Below are 6,697 nucleotides of genomic sequence, written 5' to 3'. Positions count from 1 at the left end.
CGCCATCGCTGCATCAGACATTGATTACACGGGGCTCCCTCCTTCGAAGCATTGTGAAGAGAAAAAGGAGAGGTACTAGCTGAGTTACCTCATTGAGGGTCTTTTCCCTGTCTGTGTTCTGGTTCTTTAGCAATAAGTTTGTCAGGACTATTTTTCTCTATTTGTTGGAAGGGGGAGCTGGATACTAGAATGTCCATGAAACCATCCCTTGGAGGTATTAATAGCTGACATCACAGGAGGGCAGCTGAGTCTACCCAGAGCTGAAATCACAGGATTCTGCCTCAGGCCAATCTCCAGCAGTGTGAGTGGTAAGGAAGCAATGACTGGCAGGTGGCCAGTAAGACCAGCAGTGGATGAATACGGTGATTGGCAGACAGAAGGCAGGAGCGGTGGTGCATGATGGGGGGCTGCTGGAAGGAGACTTGGTTCTATAGCATACGGGGGTGGGATCTCGTTTTAGACATCCGACATCTGTCACTGTAACCTTGGGGTGGGTTTTGGTCATTAAATAAGCTGTTTCTATCTTAGACTCTGTGCTTGTGGGTGGGGGAAGAACCTCCTTACAGGCACCCAGCAAGTGGGGTGAAATTATCCCAGGCCATTGGGGGTGGGTTGAGCCTCTTGGTTTTATCCTTGGCAGGAAACCCCCTGGGAGCTGAACCCGGCCCTTCTGGCAGGCACCTGGCATTAATAGAAGGGTTACATAAATGGGGGCTCTTCCGGGGTGTCTTTTGCTGGGTAGTACCCCTCACAAGCACATATATATCCCATTGTAAGAAACTATTCTGTTATTGCAGGATAAGTTAGAGTTTATGCCATGGCTGGCCATATGCTAGAAGACTGGTGTGAGGAGTTGAGTGCCGATCCTCAGAACTGTATATGAGTATTGGGGATACCTGAGGGTAGGGAAGATGACCCAATTGAGGCCCTTCTAACAAAAGCCATTGATTCTCTAACGAGGTGTCGCATACGGGGGAGTAGACCTCGAGTAGAGGACAAAAGCCTTTGCGGTGCTGTGTGAACTGCCAGTGGCTGTGGACTCTTTGCAGATCCCAAGTGAGATAAAGACTCCCATTGGCACGTTGAAAGTTGTGATCACCAAGGCCTTTGCAAGGGGCCCTGCCTCATGTGCCAGGTTTGAGGAGAAGATGATCGCCTTCTTGGCACAGGAAGGAAAGACTTGCCAAGAAAGGGACGTGCACCGTTCCTGGAAGTACTGCAATACCAGGTCGATGCGTCGAGTGGATGGAGCAAGCTTCTATTCCATCTCTCTGTTCCAAAAATCCATTTAATATATAGTCCTCACATAGAGGACGTATCAGATATTAAGCTGATAAGAACAGATTAAATGAGGTTTATTAGGGGAATGTTTTAAATACAGCAAAGAGCATGACAAATTAACATACACAAGGATATATCATCTGAGAAACCAGAAGGGGTTATGGCACATTATATACAGTAAACAGTGTCTTAATACTTGCAAAAGGAACCCATCTAGTCTCAGATAGACAAAACACAGCCACAAATACCAGACAATACAAAATATCAGCCTTTTGACCAATCCCTACCCTGAGAAGAAAAAGAAGGAATATTTTACAGGTAACAGGCAAAATAAAATATTGGCCTTTTGACCAATCCCAATCCCTAGGAAGGAAAAAAAAAAGAGGGAATATTTTACAGATAATAGACAATATAAAATATCGGCTTATTGGCCAGTCCCTGAGAAGAGGAAAAAAAAAAAGAGAATATTTTACAAGTAACAGACAATATAAAATATTGGCCTTTTGGCTAGTCCCTGAGAGAAGAAAGCGGGAATGTTTTACAGGTAGCAGCCAACATAAAATATCGGCCTTTTGGCCAATCTCTGAGAGGAAAAAGAATAAAAAAAAAAAACTTTGTGCATAAGACTCCCCGACCCATTAAGTGCCAGGGAGAAAAAAAAATAAAACTAAAAAAATAAAAAAACTATTTTTAAAAAACTAAAATACAAAAAGAAAAAAAAAGAAAAATAATAGATAAAATAAGAAAAAAAAAAAGAAAACGCCAAAGGAGCTCAGTAATCAGCTGTCACAGTACTGGCGATGGCCAGTGATAAGCTCTATGTAAATGTCCCTGGACCACCTGATGGCACCATCAGCCTGTGTATCAGTCGAGCATAACAGCAACTGACCTCGCAAGCCTCCAGTACCCCATCATTCAGGGGGCCCCAGTCACCCAGTGCCCCCACGAGCAATGCATGGACCTCCACCGAGTAGCCCCAGGACTGCAGGGTGTCCGCCAACGGGGCATACTTGTATAGTTTCTTGACCTGGGTGTTGCGGAAGGCCACCGTGCGGTTCTCAAAGGGCACCGTTATGTCCACGATGAGGACCTTCTTGGACCACTCGTCCGTCACGACGATGTCCGGCTGCAGGAGGCTGTCAGTGCCAGGGATGGAAGAGTCTACGGCGATGGATCCAAGGGTCCGAGGGAGCCCTTTCACCAGACCGCCCTGGATGGCGTTATGGCGGCTCTGCCAAGCAGCCAAATGCACCAGGCAGCCACGGAGAACGTGGGGAAGAGGGTCCAATGGATGTCCACAACACTTGCACCTTTTATCGCATGTCCGTGGCACACAACACCCTTGAGCGGGATGCAATTAAGGCATGCTCAGTGGGTGAAGCACCACTCCCCAAAACAGACTAGTTTTAATTGACAAGTCAGACCTTTAGGCCGTGTCTACACTCGCCAAAAACTTCCAAATGGCCATGCAAACAGCCATTTCAAAGTTTACTAATGAAGCTCTGAAATACATATTCAGCACCTAATTAGCATGCAGGCAGCCGCAGCACTTCAAAATTGATACGGCTCGTCCAGACAGAGCTCCTTTTCAAAAGGACCTCAGCTACTTCAAAGTCTCCTGATTGCCCCCTGCTCAAAGGAATAGGGGGACTTTGAAGTAGCCAGGGTCCTTTTAAAAAAGAACCTCTATCTGGAGTATCCAGCTGTGTCTTTTTCAAAGGGCCATAACTACCTGCATGCGTATGACACACTCAATATGTACTTCTGCATTTCATTAGTAAACATCAAAATGACCAATTACATGGCCATTTGGAAGTTTTTGGGTATTGTAGATATAGCTTAAAAGTTAAAATCTATTTTTGTAACAATATTACTGCCCCCAAAAGGAGATGCACCATTCCTGGAAATACTGCAATACCAGGCTGATGCTTGGAATGGATGGAGCAAGCTCCTAGTCCAGCTCCCAGTTTCAAAAATCCCTTTAATAGATAGTTCTCAGAAAGAGAACATCTCAGATATTAAACTGATAAGAACAGATTGAATGAGTTTTATTGAGGGAAAGTTTCAAATACAGCAAGGAGCATAACAAATTAACATACACAAGGATATGTCACCTGAGAAACCAGAACAGGTTATGGAGCGTAATATACAGTAAACAGTGTCTTAGTCGTTACACAAGAAACCCATCTAGTCTCAGATAGACAAAAAAACAGAGTTACAAGTAACAGAGAATATAATATATAGGCCTTTTAACCAATCCCTATCCTGAGAAGAAAAAGGGGAAAATACTTTACAAGTAACAGACAAAAAAAGATATTGGCCTTTGGATCAATCCCAGTCCCTGGGGGAGAATCAAAAAGGGGAGTATTTTACAGATGGACAATAAACAATATCAGCTTATCGGCCAGTCCGTGAGAAAAAAGAAATCTTTGAACATAAAACTCCCCAACCCATAAAGTGCCAGAAAAAATAAAATGAAATAAAATACATTAAATAATAAATTACAACCATAAAAAAAACAAAAAAAATAGATAAAATAATGAAAAAAAGAAAAAAAACACAAAGGAGCTTGATAATTACCTGTCAGAATATTGGCAATACCCTATGATATACCCTGTACAAAAATCTCTACATCACCTAATCACATCAGACACCATCAGCCTGCATATCATTCAAACATAATAGCAACTTATTTCACAACTTTCTAATATACTACACTTGATTTTAGGCTACAGAAAACCAAAACACAACACGTTGTCACAGTTTTACACAGCCCATTCATCTGGACACTTTTGAATGTCACAAGGACTAAGCCCAATGGCTCACATGTGAGCAGCGCAACAAGATTTTCACAGATCGGCAAGTTCACCTACTTTCTTCATCCTGCAGCTCCTTTCTAGCTGCTCAAAGCAAAACCTCTCCCACCTCATAACTCCGCTGTAACACTAGAAACACCTAATTAAAACACCTCATCTGCATGCAGCCCGCCCCCTCGCGGCAGCGCGCTGACACCGCAGAGCCATTGGAGAGCCGGGGGCCGATGCTTCTGCACGCAGTAAACTCTACACGTCTGCCATAGTCTCATGGTAGGCCACACCCCCCGGAAGTGACGCGCCAGGGCAGGACTTCCAATGCGAGGCGGGCAGAGCTGAAAGGGTTGGGACAGAACTGCTGGTGAAAGGGGCGGGGCTAAAGGGAAAGAGGGCGTGGCTAAAGTTTGATTGATGGCAGATCCCTCATGCTACTCAGGGCTTTGCAGCAGGGCACCTGGCTCACACCAGACTGCGGGGTGCCGGGGGGGGGGGGGTGGATGCATTGTGGGCGGGGGTCTGGATCAGGCAAGGCTGGAAGGCGGTGGAGGGGCTCTGGGTCAGATCACGCTGGGGCGGGGGGCGGGGGGCGGGAAATGTCAGGGTTACACCAGGTGCTTGGAGGGTCTGGTCAGCCCGGGCGGCTGCTTAGGTGGCTTCAGCTCCCTGCCGGCAGTGACCACCTGCGGCCGCCAGGGGGCGCGCTAAAGCCGCCCGCGCCCGCGGGCTCCCCAGAGCCGAGGTTCGAGCCCGGCGCCCTCCGCCGCTGCCGCGCTGGGGCCGCCCCTGCAGCTCCCGCGCGCCTGGGGGAGCGGGACGCGAAAGGGACGTGCCCCGCCCCGCCCGGCTGCTGCTCCGGGAGTAACGGGGCTCCCCGGCCAGCCCCTCCCGGGGCGCTGAGCTCACGGGGCGTTGGCCGCTGTGCGGGGAGCTCGGCGCTGGGCTGTGCCGGGGCCGGGCCTCCTGGCGGGGGCGAGGAGCTGGGGCTGCTCCCGGGGGTGGGGGACACGTGGCGCCGCTTAGCCCCGCTGGGGGTGAACGCTGCTCTCGGAGGTCACCTGGGGCGACGTCCCCTGCAAGCAGGGCGCTGCGGGACCCAACTGGCCCGAGCCTGCCGCTGTCAGGGGAAAGGCGCCCCAGCCTGGCAGGGACCTGCTGCAGCTGGGGAACCCCCCGGCCCAGGGAAGCCCCCGCCAGCCCCAGACCCACTGAGGGCAGGGGAGGGATGCCGATCTCCCGGCCCAGCCCCACGTGGCGCCTCCCCCTGCCTCAGCCTGGGGGCTGTGTTGGGGGGAGAGCTGGGGTGGGGTCCTCTCTGCTGTAGCCCGGAGCCAGCCGGCACCCGAAGCCCTTCAGACCTGGCTCCACCCCAGAGCCCGCACGCCCAGGCAGCACCCTCACCCCCAACCCTCTGCACCAGCCCTGAGCCCCCCTCCCACACGCCGAACCCCTTGACCTCACCCCCCCCCGCGCTTTGTCAGACTACTGATATGGAGGGGACGTGTCACATTTCCCATGAAGGGTGCACGGAACAAATTCATTCCACAGGTGCCTGGGAAAAGTTAACGGGAAGGCTGAGTCTGAGCCCGGGTTTTACAGAGGAAGCACCAACTCAGCTGGGCCAACATCCCAGCCTTGTTCCCAAGGGGTGACCAACAGCTGGGGGGAGCGGGGGCAGGGAGGGGGACAAGCAGGAGCAGAGCGCATGAGAGAGGGGACTTGCATTTCGCTCAGGGTTAATACCCCCTTGGGACTGCCCTGCAGTGCACTGTAAGAACAACAAGTCCTGGGGCACCTCAGAGACTAACATTCTGGAGCATAAGCTCTCGTGGGCCAAGCCCCGCTTCATCCCAGAGTGCGCCAGCCTTTCTAGGTGGCAATGCGCCCACCGCTCGCCTTTTCCCTCTCACTCTACAGGCTCGTCTTCTATTGGCCCAGCCTGCTACTGCTGACTGAGGACTGTTTCTCACCGCCTCTCTCCTTAGAGTTGCCCACTGCTCACCTTGTAATGATCTGCAGCACGAAGGGTCTGTCCTGATCGCTTCCTGGAACGTCTGGTGACAGTCTCGCATAGGTACAGCATCCATTCTCACTCACACAACAAGGAGCTTTCATTAGCACAGATACAATCAGTACTGAGACTGAACAGCAAGTTAATTTCAAAACCATCACACTGAATTCAATGTCAGATACAGGTGAACATTACACAGAACTGAAAGAGTTTTATACTACAGGGGTGCAGCTTGCTTGCTTTTAGGCCCTTTTAGGCCCCATGGAAAAACTGCCAACTGTCTTCAGTTGCGTCTCCTCTTTGTCTTAAACCTGCACAATCAAAAAGTTTCAATCTGTTCTTAATGGTTAACCAAACCAGGTCTGGCCAGGGGGGCTGGAACAATTTTTATCATGGGAGTGCTGATGAAGGGGAGTTGCAGCCCTCTGCTTTCACCAGCCCTGGAGGCCTGCTGACCTAGAGCAGACCTGCCTCTTACAAACACACGGATTCTTTTCTCTGCAAAAAAAAGAGCAGTCTATGAGCATTTTAAAGGCTAACAAAATAATTTATTAAGCGGTGAGCTTTTCTGGAATAGACCTACATCTTCAGACCA

The 6,697-nt window shown here is 50.1% G+C and overlaps 2 pseudogenes; both read right to left on the bottom strand.

Annotated features, from left to right (window-relative positions):
• Positions 1–1,191: 1,191 nt before the first annotated feature.
• LOC142025345 (U2 spliceosomal RNA) lies at positions 1,192–1,368 on the bottom strand (annotated as a pseudogene).
• Positions 1,369–3,165: 1,797 nt separating this feature from the next.
• Positions 3,166–3,341, bottom strand: LOC142025347 (U2 spliceosomal RNA; annotated as a pseudogene).
• Between the last annotated feature and the right edge of the window lie 3,356 nt (positions 3,342–6,697).

The sequence above is a fragment of the Carettochelys insculpta genome, chromosome 22, assembly GCF_033958435.1.
Source record: "Carettochelys insculpta isolate YL-2023 chromosome 22, ASM3395843v1, whole genome shotgun sequence".
Taxonomy (NCBI): domain Eukaryota; kingdom Metazoa; phylum Chordata; order Testudines; family Carettochelyidae; genus Carettochelys; species Carettochelys insculpta.
The sequence above is the reverse complement of the archived record's forward strand: the minus strand, read 5'-3'. Positions and strand labels throughout refer to the sequence as shown.